Source organism: Sus scrofa, chromosome 4 (assembly GCF_000003025.6).
Source record: "Sus scrofa isolate TJ Tabasco breed Duroc chromosome 4, Sscrofa11.1, whole genome shotgun sequence".
NCBI classification, from domain to species: Eukaryota; Metazoa; Chordata; class Mammalia; order Artiodactyla; family Suidae; genus Sus; species Sus scrofa.
Genome location: NC_010446.5, coordinates 48759335 through 48773868, shown reverse-complemented (window position 1 = coordinate 48773868; position 14534 = coordinate 48759335). Strand labels below are relative to the sequence as shown.

General features: G+C 35.8%; 1 protein-coding gene across 1 annotated transcript in view; it reads right to left on the bottom strand.

The window, feature by feature from the left end:
• MMP16 (matrix metallopeptidase 16) overlaps positions 1-14534 on the bottom strand; it is a 311134-nt gene that overhangs the window by 94091 nt on the left and 202509 nt on the right. The window lies entirely within an intron of this gene.

Here is a 14534-nt window from a genome sequence, read left to right as displayed (position 1 = left end):
ATTTTATCACTGGATTACCTACAGGCAAAATCCAGTGTTATTTTTAAAAGAGGGGTTGGTGGTGGAGAGGTGATGATAATGAAGTCATAGAAATTTAGAAACTGAAAGATTAGAACAAAGAATAAAAGTTTAAGAATGAACAGTTGTATCAGAAATTGCTATTACTGATATTTAAATAGCTTTCTAAATAGAGAGCATGTAATATACAGCATTTTATTTATGTAACCTTCACATTGAACATAGTTCTAACAGAAATTCAGCAAAATATGGAGCAGGTACAGTCTTACATTTGCACAGATGAATAAATTAAGGCATAGAGGTGACGTCTCGTCAAGAATAGCAAATCTTTGTATTTACAGAGCTGTGGCTAGAACTCACATTATTATAACTCTAGACTAGGACTTCTCTTTCTTACTAGCCTGGAATATAGGAATATAGCAGGGTAAAATAAGTCATAGGCTAGTAATCATAAAAACTAAAACTCACCTTAACTCTGTAAGTACAATTTTCTATTCAATTCAGACGTAATCTGAACAAGACATATTTACCTGAGAGGGTCTATTTATCACTGAAAATAAAAACCAAACAAAAAACAAAGAAACAAAAAAAAAAAACCATTTTTTTCCACCAGTGGAAAACATGCCCAATGAATTCTATCTAATGCAAACTCTCAGAGACACTTGGTCTGACTTTGCGCAATCAAACCCCTGCTGATGGCCTCCATGTGTAGTCCACTCCTGAATCACCATAGCTCCATGCCTGAGGAAAAGAGCCAGTCCTACATGCATAACTTGCTAATTCAAAAAATTTAGTTGAACTATATGAGCATCAACAAGTTGGGGCTATTATACTTTTATTTATTTATTTTGCTTTTTTAGGGCCACGCCCACAGCATATGAAGTTCCCAGGCTAGGGCTCGAATCAGAGCTGTAGCTGCTGGCCTACACCACAGCCACAGCAATGCCAGATGTGAGGCATGTATGCAACCTACACTGCAGCTCCTGGCAATGCCGGATCCTTAATCCACTGAGCAAGGCCAGGAATTAAACATGCATCCTCATGAATACTAGTTGGATTCAATAACACTGAGCCACAACGGGAACTCTGGCTGTTATAATTCCAAGAATTATGTTTCTAAGTGAAAAGTTTAATATTGACTGAACATAAAATGTAAAGTTTTACATGAATGACTTGTTATAAATGCAATTGATTTCAATGAACTTCCTGGCATCATTTTTTAGAATTCCTTTCCACTACTACTTTTACAATGCACTCACTGTGATAATTTCCTTCAGAGGGCCTTTTTTTTTTTTTTTTTTTTACACGCAAAAGCCAGATATATAACCAGCAGTTAGATTTTTCTCTCTCTCTCTGTTTTTTTTTTTTTTTTTTTTCCTACTCTAGAGTAGTCTGTCAGAGGGAAGTGGATGAAACCCTGAGGCTGATTGACTATATTATATTAGCATGCTGAAATGAGCCATTCAAACATTTCTGGGGCATACCTAACTCTCAAAGAAAACTGTGAAAAAACTTATAGGGGTTTAAAAAAGAAGTTAAAAGAAAAATAATATTATTAATTTTAATAAAAATACTAACCATCTTTATTAAAAGTTTACTAACTCTGCTCTGGGCATTTTGAATATTTTACCTGCATTTTATCGTTTAATACTCACAACTTCTCAATGAGTAACCCACTATTATTATGCCCACTTAAAAATGAGAAATCAAGGCTTGGAGTCATTAAGTACAATTTGCAACCTCATGTAGTAAGGTTTAGATGGAACTCAAATTTCTCTCAGTCTGATTTCAGAGATAATTCTTTTAATTACTGTAGTAAATCACACAACTATAAAAAATTAGCATGCATAGCAGATTATATAATGTAGTCAGGTGAGAATGGCTTCATTCATTAAATCAGCTAGTCATTATATTACCTTTTATTGCATGTCTACTATGAGTAAGGCACTAATCTGGGCTCTGGTAATATGGTATTATACAAAACATACAAAAAATCTCTACCCTCATAGCATTTTATATTCTAGTGTGGGAAACTTGAGAGAAATAAGATAGAAAAATAATATTAGGATGTTACACAGTAAAAAGTGATAAGGAGAAATAATAAGGTAGAAGAAGGCTGAAGTCAGAGAGGAAATGGGGCTTGGAACATATATAGGATTTTAGATAATAATAATGGTTCTGTTTTCTAATCTGACTCCAGTGGGGAATCAGTGAAAATTTCTGGGCAGAAGAGGGAACTATTCTGACTTATATTTTGACAGGATCACCCTTGAAAATCGAGTGCAGTGTGCAAGGAAAGCAGCATGATTAAATCTCTGAAGTTAGTGCAGTAATTCAGTCAAATATACTAGTGACTTGTAACAAAGTGGGAGTAATGAAGATAGACAGAAGCAGTAAAATTCTAGATATATTTTGAAAGGAGAATCACAGGACTTCTTAAAGGACAGAATGCAAAGTGTGAGAAAAGGGAAAGGTCAAAACTAACACCATGTTTTTGATACCAGGAACTGAAAAAATGAAGATGCCATTCACCAGGATGGAGAAAACCCTAGGAAAACCTGTTATTTGTGGCCTTTCCTTGTTGTGGAGGTGAGAAGTGGGTAGCATTACTAGGAATTCATTCTTTGAGTGTTAAATTAAAGATGCCTTTTGAATATTCAATTGGAGATTCACATGCATATATATTACTTCCGTATATTCATGTGGAATTCAGAGACAGTTGCAGGCTAAAAGTACACACTTGGGATAGGTGAGCACAGAAAGGATAAAGTTGACCTCAGTAAGGAGCAAGGACAGTTAAATTGTAGTAAAATAAATGAGAGTAGAATGTAAGAGTATAGATTCTGTGTGGATAAGCGATGAGATCCTGCTGTATAGCACAAAGAACTATATCTAGTCACTTGTAAGGGACCATAACATGATAGAGGATAATGTGAGACAAATGTGTGTGTGTATATATATGTATGTATATATGTATGTATGACTGGGTCAATTTGTTGTACATCAGATACTGACAGAACATTATAAATCAACTATAATAGAAAAAATAAAAATCTTATTTAAAAAAGAGCATAGATTCTGGTAGGTGGGTAGACATAACAGTGGAAGATTAAGAAAGATCTCTTCTTAACACTTAGCAAAATAGGAAGATTCACCAACTGAGAGAAAAATATGGGTGGATATGGAGAGAGAATAAAGTATGAAATTTTTGAATAAAGGAGTTTTAAAAAGAATGTGCTTGGGGAATATGAAATAATTGTCAGCCAGCATTCCCAATCATGAATTTAAGTGAAATCTGTTTCACTATGTGGTACATCTTTGTTCTCCAGCTTTATTCAGTTGTGATATATAGATACTAAAGTGGTAGTGTTGATTTTACCAGAGTTTTGATATCACTAGGTGAATAGGAAAAGCAGAGAGAAAAATAAAGGAGCTGTGGCAATATATGAGGGAGTGATTTTTGACTCTCCATGGTATTTATGTCATGTAAGGAAGGGAGCAATTATAGGATGCAGAAGGACTGTGGCAAGATAAGGTGATACAATCAGTTTAAGATCAACTCTGAAATTCTGATATTGTCAAAGGATGTTTGAAGCCATGATACTAGCAGGAGTGAGCTGGAGAGATATTCAGTGGTAGACATATTAGATATTTGCCATTGAGATTTTTAAGAACAATGTCAAAGGTATACCCATGGGAGTGAGTCTCTGAGTTAGGGTGGAATGCAAACTCATTGGAGAGGAGATCCAGCAACTGACAGGGCTGAACACTGTAAAATTATCCACATGACTGTTGATATCACCAAGGATAACAATAAAGGTGGTATTGAAGGAAGTGGAGTCAAACCAGGAGATAAACAGGGAGAATGACATGAAGGTTGGTAGATGACTACAGCCAGGAGAATAAGTGGATGGAATAATCTGATAAAATCACGAGCCAAGCTATAAGTTTCTATAGAGGAGGTTAGGAATATGATCATGAGGTGGCATTAAAAAGAAAAAGGAAAAAAAGGAGGACATGTACTATGTCTCAAGTCCTGTAGTAAAAGGAATACTGGGGGCGGGAGGGCACAGATAGTCACTATTAAGAAGGAATGTAAGGGAAAGAGTATAATCAATGAGAGACCAATTTTAATTACAAAAAAGCCTATTCTCAAAGTAATTTGTGTGTTATTAAAATGATTTTTATGATTTACTTGGAACTTCTCTGAAGTGAATAGTTTCAGAAGATGGTGTAGGAAGGAAATGGAGGCAGACATAGCAATGTACAAGTCATTCATAGGGGAAGCAGAGTCCAAGATTAGGGGTGCCCTGTACTTATTGTGGTGAAAGATATGAACAGGAAAAAAAAGGGATAAAAGTAAAACTCATGATCCCAAGATATCAAATATAAGGGATTATTATTACCACATTAAGAATATGTTTAAAGGAATTAAATAACACGACTTAAGGAGAAAACAGGGAGTAAAATTACAGAGGGATACAGGGGAAAAAAACAGGTAAAAAGGACAACTTCTTGAAATGCCTTTGTTTAAATCTTTGTTGTTTTTCCACTGCCTACAAGATAATCCCACATTCTTCAACAAGATAACCAACACCCTTTATTCATATTCCTTGCCCCCTTTCCAATATTATCTCTCACTTCTTTTCCTTGTGACCTACTTTCTAGCCACAAAATTATATACTTGTTCAGTCCTTAAAATGTCTGCATTAACTATCTTATTTCTCAAATTGAAACCCACCCTCCCCTTCCTGGGGTGCTGGATGCACATCAAACAAACTTGTTAAGACTGCTCAGATGTTACCTTCTTTATGAAGACCTTGTCCCAGGGGGTGCTGTTACTACGTACTCTCTTTAGGCTCCCACAGTGCCTTGAATATCACTTGATCATAAAATAGTAGTATTTTATTATCATCATCTTAGGGCACATCTTCTCAATATATTTTGAGTTCTTTAAAGATTAAAATTGTATATCATTATCTTAGTGTCATCAGTTCAAAAACACTGCCTGGCATATAGCAGGTGATTAATCTTTAAACGAGCTGAATGAATGAATGAGTTTCCAGGGAGTGGAAAATTAATTAGAATTTTGGTAAAAAAGAATTACCAAATGTAATGTAATGCCCACCTAAAAATGGTTCATTTTTTTTCTTCCCTTTGCCAGCTTTACTGGAGTATAACTGACAAATAAAATTGTAAGATATTTAAGTGTACGTCATGGTTATTCGATATATGTAGACATTTTGAAAGGATTCCCCTCACTGAGTTAATGAATACATGCTTTGCTTTTCTTTCTTTCTTGTGAGCTGAATACCTTCCCTCAATCCTCCCTCCCTCCTTCCCTCCCTCTCTCCTTCCCTCCCTCTTTCCTTCCCTCCCTCTCTCCCTTCCTTCCTTCCTTCCTCCCTTCCTTCCTTCCTTCCTTCCTCCCTTCCTTTCTTCCTTCCTTCCCTCCTTCCTTCCTTTCTTCCTTCCTTCCCTCCTTCCTTTTTCTTTTCTCTCTCTCTCTCTTTCTTTCTTTCATGAGAATTCTCTTACGAAATGTCAGTTATATAATTCAGTGTCACAACTATGGTCACCATGTTATACATTAGATTCTTAGACATTATCCATCTTATAATTGAAAGTTCATACTCTTTTAACAATCTCTTTCAATTCCCCACACCCATAAGCTTTTTTTTTACTATCAGGGATTGGAAATATTATGAGATGAAATGAAATGAGAGAAGATTGAGAAGGCTGCAAACTTATATGGCTTCAGAGAATGGAACAAAAATACTGAATACTCAATAAATGTCAATATTAGATTCCAGATATGTGATATAATATGGTATCTGTCTTTCTCTTTCTGAGCACAAATGAACATTTGCGCAGAAAATAAAATTATGGACTTGGAGAATAGACTTGTGGTTGCCAAGGGGGAGGGGAAGCAAGTGGGATGGATTGGAAGCTTGGGGTTAATCGATGCAGACTATTGCCTTTGGAATAGATTAGCAATGAGATCCTGCTGTGTAGCACTGGGAACTCTGTCTAGGCACTTATGACGGCACATGATAATGTGAGAAAAAAGAACGTATACACATATGTGTAACTGGGTCACCATGCTGTACAGTAGAAAAAAAATGTATTGGGGAAATAACAATTGATTACAATTAAGACTACTTGATAAGAATAAATAAATAAATTTCAATAAATTGCTCAAAAACTGTCAGTAAACACTGTGTTTGAAGTAATGAAAAAGTCCATGGTCTAGAGGAAATTGTTGGGGAGACTGCAGAATAAGTTTATTTTTACAAACTATTATAGAGGAGTAATTATAATGCTTGGAAGAAGGGCTGAGAGTGGAATATTCAGAAGGTCAGACAGTGGAGGATCAAAAGATGCAGGTGTTCAGACTTACTGGAAAACAAGATATTTTTTTAAATGCCACTTTGAGTAAAAAAATTAAAAAAGAAACAAGGAAACAGGCTATTGGGGATAATCTGGATCATGTCTGGCTAGCCACAGACAGAGATAAAAACAGAGGGAAGGAGGAAATTATTGATCAAGAGGTATGGGAACTATAAGAGTGTTTGTGAGTGTATGAAATAGAGAGAAGACTTCAGGATGTTCTCAGAGGATGCTCCTCGATAAGAAGAAGACAGGGAAGAAAATGAATCACATCAAACATCTAACACAAACAGTGGAAGGAACACCTTTGTGATTTCAAATCAGAGACATTTTCGTTAAGATACAAAGCTGACATCCATGAGACTTATTGCAACTGCAAATAAGGTACAAAGTTCAGCTTCTGGGCATGGGCATGCCCAGAAAATACATGTAAAATTTGGCTAGAATGTGATATCAGTAGGCTAAAAGTGAAAAAAAAAATTAAATCAAGAATAGACCTAGTAACAAGACAAAGATCTATCAAGCAGCCAAAGAACCAACAAAAAGCAAGGTAGTGGAACCAAGAACAGAAGACTCAAGGCTTGGCACTCATGGTTCCAGGAAGCTACAGTGACAACTAAGATCAGGAAGATGACAGCACTAGTTCAGAAAACACCTCTTGACTCTCCTGGCCTTCTCTTATCAAAACAGATATAATTTCTTTGTCAGGAAGTCCCAATGTGGCTTTACAGGGATTACACTTTGTCTTTATTTTTCAAAAGGAAACAAATCCAACCTCATGACCTTCCTCCTGTGTATTATGTCCCTTTCCAGAGGAAAAATGTACCCTGAACTTTGTTTCTAGATAAATGCATGGGAACCCATCCTCTCATGCTTGGTCAGATATATATTGATTTTAGTTATCCATCAACATTTTGGACCTTGTTGAATTAAAAAGTACTCCAAATCTCTCAAGGAAAATAGCTTTTTAGTCACAAATAAATAAGCATTTTGGCTAGTAAGTGAAATGTGAAAAATCAAAAAGTAAAATGAAGTGATAAGAGCAAAAGTCATTACATTTCATGTATCTATTCTTTTCAAATCAATCAAAGTTTTCTAAGCATCATTTCCAAGGGGGGGTGTCATTTCTTGTCTAAGGAATAAAGTAAGGCTTTAGAAGAAAATTAATACGCTCAGGACATGAACATATGACCTATTGAGTTGGCCATAGCATTTTTAATCAGAAATACTGGCCAAAAACTCCAAGTAATTACCATTCTTCAGATGATTGGCAATAATATAATTAAACATTACTTCCAGCTTTACAATAGTTTAAAGGATAAGTTGTTAAATGAAGTATCACCCTGTGATTTGAATTCCACTTGGAACAAAAGTTGTTGGCACATGATGAGTTTTAGACAATTAAAATTCACCAGACCTCTTTCCTAATGATGAAAATAATAACTGCTCCTGTAACTTATCATTAATTCACATGATTCAAGATTCTCAATTGTAATATGCCTTGATGTTATCATCATGCAGGCAACAAAGGAGAAATCAGCTTTCTGGTTCTTAATACAGAAATAGCACTTGCTCCTTTTGTAAGATTTTGAGTTTTGAGTTTGTTGCTTTCAAATGAATCTCTAATCTTCTTTCTTTTGTATAGTCTGATATAATTTTGGAACACTGAACTGTATATTATGAAATATAATGCATTATTTATAATTTCCTTGTCATAATTATGTCTTTATATTTTATTCTAAGCTCTTTCAGCCCTCCATGCATTTTCATATGCTGTTCTCCCTGCTGACAACATACCCTGAATGTAAAAAATGACTATACAATATTTCATATGTAAAAATTGATATACATACTCTGGCATTTAAAATTCTATTAACCTATTCGAACACTAGCATCATTGACTCTATCTCTATTTTCTTTCTTATTTCACACCATTGGTTGTACCAGGCCCTCCAGAGGTAATTACTAACCTGAGTTTTGAATTTCTTAATCTCTTGTTTATAATCTGCTTTATAAAGATGGAATCATTCCGTATGTTGTCTTTTGTTACTTGCTGAATCTCAGCATTTTCTTTTTGATATATATATATATTCTTGCTTATCTCTTTGTCAGTCTTATAAAATCTTATTTGTCCTTTAAGACAAAATTCTGAATGACTTCTGTAACACCTTCTCCAACCCCCCAGGTAAATTTAGTTCCTCTGCCTCTGTGTATCCTTGGCCTTTTGTACATAACTTGATTGTAACATATACTTGCCCTAATGGTTTCCGATACATAGAAACTTAATATTTACTGGTAGATTAAATTACTGAGAAGAAATTTGAACAAATTTATAATTTTAAATACTTAAATAAAATACTTAAAGCCATGTCTAAAAATAAAATTCATAAATAATCATCAAACCTTAGATTAGTGATTATTACTTCAGTGCCTAATAAATAAATGGGATGGGCCTTCTTAAACTTCTCTCCTTTCGGACTACCCACACATTGATTTTGCCAGTTGAGAAGCTAAAGAAATAGGTGAGAGTCAACCTCAAAGATAACTCAATCCCTACCACTTGGTATTTCATTGCATCTGCTTGCTGTAGCAGAATACAGGAGAGGTATTTCCAAGGTTGGGTCATAATACATCATGTTTTCCTTCTTGATTATTTTTCTCTCTCTCTCATTACTTACTCTGGAGAATCCAGCTCCCACATGGTGTAAATGGCCCTATGCAAAGTGGAGAGGCCCATGTAAACTGAGGCGTCCTGCCAACAGCTAGCTTGAAAATAGATTCTCCATCCCCTTAAAATAATTGCAGCCCCAGCCAATAATTTCACTGCACATTCATGATGTACCTTGAGTCAGAACCACTCAGCTGGTTCTGCTGGATTCTTGACCTTTAAAGCTGTGTGAGATAGTAAATGTTTATTATTCTAACTTGCTAATTGTTGGGGTTATTTTTTATGGGGCAATAGATAAGAATATGGAACATTTTAGCACTTTAACTCCTCATCTTTTGGTTAAGATTAGAAGACAGGAAAAAAAAAAAAAAACTGAGTGGAAAGGAAGCTACTCTGAAACATCTATTTGTGCCATAATCTTGAGATGAAAAACATCTTACACATATATTGTCCAGTCCAACTATCTCTATATAAACTGAAAGCTTTGGTAAAAATCCTAAGTCTGAGGGAAAGTTTATGACTGAAAACTTGCAAAGGTGAAAATACCAGCTGTTTTCCTGCCTCACATATTCTTTCAAATGTGTAAAACATGGCAAATTGGCTGTACTTTTACTACTACTCTCTTTTCACTTCACTGAAAAGAGAGCCTCTTTCAGTGGTCAGGAAAACCTGTGGTCCCTGTTAGAGAACCAGAAAAGTCTGGTAGATGGTGAAAAAAGAACAAGAATGAAATACTCTGTACTGAGTATTTATTATGAACCAGAATTATGTCACCAATAAACCAATCAAATTTGTCACTGAAACCTCATGACATACCTATACTTTTTCACTCCCTTCTATCAATAGCGCTTTCAAAGGCTACGGGACTTGCTCAGGCAGGCTACCCATACAGGGGAGAATTGGGTTCTACCCTACATCTTGGCTGCCCAGCTCTTACTCTGAAAGAAAAAGGATAGAAATTAATCTTGGGTAAGATTTTTCTCACATCTGTTTCTTTCACTCCTACCTTTTCATCAAGCCTCCAGTTCCTCAAGGGCCTGATCCTTTTCTCTTGCCTTCTTCCTTCCCACTATTCCTGTCCTCAACACTTCGCCTCCTTCCCAGAGACCTCAAGCTTCAGAACAATTCCTTGCTTTTCCTCTAGATGCTTTCTCCCAACAGTCAGACATAGTTTGATTATGAAAAAGCTAATTATTGCAATCATTTATTAGTTGCTTACCATATATGAGCAAATATAATGCAATGGCATTACAAATATGAATAGCATTTGTATGTGCATCAGATACATTTTACTGTTTTAATGACATCTAATCTTCTTTCACATATACTCAAACCTTTAAAGTGTTTTATTGCAATACAATACTATTAATGATGTCCCAAGACTAGAATAAAGAAAACAGAAAACAAAAATTTCTTTTTTTTTTTTTTTTTTTTGATCTTTTGTCTTTTTAGGGCCACACCTGTGACACATGGAGGTTACCAGGCTAGGGGTCTAATCAGAGCTGTAGCTGCCGGCCTATCCCAGAGCCACAGCAATGGCAGATTCGAGTCACGTCTGTGACCTACACCACAGCTCATGACAACGTCAGATCCTTAACCCACTGAGCAAGGCCAGGGGTTGAACCCGCAACCTCATGGTTCCCAGTCGAATTTGTTTCCACCATGCCACGACAGGAACTCCAGGTAATTTGTTTCTTTTTCTTTCTTTCTTTCTTATTTATTTATTTATTTATTTTTTTGATCTTTTGCCTTTTTAGGGTTGTACCCACAGCATATGGAAGTTCCCAGGCCAGGGGTTAAGCTGGAACTACAGCTGCCAGCCTACAACACAACCATGGCAACATGGGATCCGAGCCATGTCTATGATCTACACCACAGCTCATGGCTACCTCCTTTCCTTAACCTACCGAGTGAGGCCAGGGATTGAACCCCCAAATTTCTTACAAAGTGTTCTAAAAACAATATGAAGGGAGTTCCCATCATGGCACAGCAGAAATTAATCCTACTAGGAACCATGAGGTTGCGGGTTCGATCCCTGGCCTCACTCAGGGGATTAGGGATTCGGTGTTGCTGTGACCTGTGGTGTAGGTCGCAGACGCAGCTCGGATCTGGCATTGCTGTGGCTCTGGTGTAGGCCGGCAGCTATATCTCCAATTGGACCCCTAGCCTGGGAACCTCCATATGCCGTAGGTGCAGCCCTAAAAAGACAAAAAAAAAAAAAAAAAAAAAAAAAGACCAAAAAATAAAAATAAATAAGTAAATAAAAGCAACATGAAGTATATCAGTTAATATTCACATCTATTATGTTTCACCACATTGGTTAAGTTTTGTTGTTATCACCATTTTACAGATTAGGAAGTGAAGATTTTCAGAGATTGTGTGATTTGGCCAAAGTTACCCAGTAAGTGGCAGCAACTGATTTAATGCCGCTTGTAGTCTAAGCCCACAACCAAAAATTTATCATATTGAGGAAGTGGATTTCTCTATTTTGTCCTCAACCCTAAACATCTTCTCAAGGCTTCAGAGTGTGCATTCAGAAGACTAAGGCCACCCTGTCAAGCCACCTGCTCGAAGTGCAGAGCTGCTGCATAAAAGACCTTTCTAAGTATCTGTAATGATAGTTTCTATTGCTTCTCTTCACTAAATTAATGGCAAAGCTAATATATATATATATATATAATCTTCTTAGGGCCACACCCATGGCATATGGAAGTTCCCAGGCTAGGGGTCAAATTGGAGTTGTAGCTGTGTGCCACAGCCACAGCCAAAGCAATGCCAGATCTGAGCCATGTCTTTGACCTATACCACAGCACAGGACAACGCCAGATCCTTAACCCACTGAGGGAGGCCAGGATCAAACCCACGTTATCATGGTTACTAGTTGAGTTTGTTACTGCTGACATAGGACAAGAACTCTTAACCGTAATACTTTAAAGTATATGTCCTCAATACAATTTTGGCTGCTAAAAACATTTTAATCATTTTCATTGCCTTTAATTTTAATTAAGTTTTTCCTTGTAGCAAAGAAAATATTTTCAATAGAAAAGGAAATAGTACTGCTAAGTTAGGAGAGATACATAGTATACAGATTTATGTTTTCCTTTTTTATTTTATTTTATTTTTCTCTGTCTTTTTACAGCTGCACCCACAGCATATGGAGGTTCCCAGGCCAGGGGTCGAATCAGAGCTGTTGCTGCCAATCTACGCCATAGGAACAGCAATGACAGATCTGAGCTGCATCTGCAACCTACTCCACAGCTCAGGGCAACGCCGGATCCTTAACCCACTGAGTGAGGCCAAGTATCAAACCCGCAACCTCATGGTTCCCAGTTGGATTTGTTTCTGCTGTGCCAAAACGGGAACTCCAGATTTATGTTTTTAAATTCTATTTCAAAACATTTCTTTAGAAATTGAGGAGGGTTTACTGGGAATGTTACAGAGTTTGTTTAGATGCAGTTAGTTTTTGAAGCCTGTCACTAATTTACACTAATAAGATATAATCAAATAATGGGCACTTAAAATATAGAAAACAAATAGCCGTCTGATAGGTCATCCAAAAATCTTAAATATATTTTCAAAGATATGTTACTACCAAACATTTATAGTTTTTAATTTCATAAGGACTTTAGAATAAATCAATATAATTAAAATAAATTTGGTCTATTTAGCCAGGCAAAGGAAAATATTTGGATAATCAACACCAAGGTAAATGTTTTATTCATTTAGCTTACAGTTTGGATATGAAGTCTGTTTTTTAGTGAATTGGATCTGTTTTCACTAAAGTCAAAATAATCCTTCTTAAAAAAAATCAAAAATCAAGATTGGATGTGGCTAATTACACTATGATATTAACAAGCATTTTTTTCTTCCTCAGTTGAGTCTAGTTAGGAGCCTCAGAATATTCTCATTTAGAGTCCTGTGTCATATACTCATGTGTGGTTTATCTGTGCTATACTTTCCCCCTGGACAGCTCAATTTAATGGTCAAGATGATTCTGGAGGTTTATTTTCCTCTCTGTGTAGCTGGTGCAAAAAAGATCAATGTCAGTGACCACTTAAACAAAAGGAATCACATAATAAATTGCAAAGTCACTTTTAAGCAATTAATTTTAATTATATGCCCTTTTACTCTATGTGAACTATAAGTACTATTTACATAATCACAACTCTAAGTATGCCTGGTATAACAATTCTGGTATAATTTCAAGATCAGCAGCATCTATGTGACATTTATTCTTTTAATAATTACTAATTATCTACTATGTGCAAGGAACTATTCATAGAATAATTGATAAACAATTTATTCTAACATGTAATTGATTTTTCTACTGTGTGCCAGACAATATGAAGTGCCAGAGTCTCAAAAGATAAATTTCCCAAGTCCTTTGTTCTTAATTAAGGAACTGAGCGTTTATCTCAGTGATTTTGAGCTCTTTGGGGGCTCACAAGCTCCTCAGAGGAATTTGAGAAACTACAGAAATTCTTCCAAGAAAAATGAATGCACTAGCACAATATTGCATGTGATATTGAAGTTAGTTTTCCTCTACTTAAGTCCTTTAAGATCGACGAGATCTAAAATCCTAATCCAACTGTTGTCCATAAAAAACTTAGTAAATTACAAGCTTTTCTGTGATTTAGTTCATTTATTTGTGAAATAGTGCTAACATAACCTACTTATAGCGTTGTTGGTGGGTTAAATAACATCAAGTATATAAAATATTTTCATAAATGTACATCAGTGCTTAAATACTAGTAGTTAACAGCTACTACTATACCACTCCTACTTCTGCTACTACTAGTACAAGTACTAACATTACTACTCCTACTACTATAACTGCTACTATTACTACTGCTGCTGCTGCCACCACTGTTATTATTATTCCTATTCCTATTATTAATAGACTTTACAAACATTTGAGTTAAACACTAAATTCCCATTTTTACATGACAAGAAATTGAAGTTCCAGTACATTGGGTTATCCGAGGTCAGAAGTCTGTTAGTATCAGAACAAGAATTTATCATTATTATTTTTTTTTAGTTTTTTTTTTAAAATTTTTTTTTTTAATTTGCCCACTGTACAGCAAGGGGATCAAGATATCCTTACATGTATACATTACAATTACATTTTTTCCCCCATCCTTTCTTCTGTTGCAACATGAGTATCTAGACATAGTTCTCAATGCTACTCAGCAGGATCTCCTTGTAAATCTATTCTAAGTTGTGTCTGATAAGCCCAAGCTCCCAATCCCTCCCACTCCCTCCCCTTCCCATCAGGCAGCCACAAGTCTTTTCTCCAAGTCCATGATTTTCTTTTCTGAGGAAATGTTCATTTGTGCTGGATATTAGATTCCAGTTATAAGTGATAGCATATGGTATTTGTCTTTGTCTTTCTGGCTCATTTCACTCAGTATGAGGTTCTCTAGCTCCATCTATGTTGCTGCCAATGGCATTATGTCAT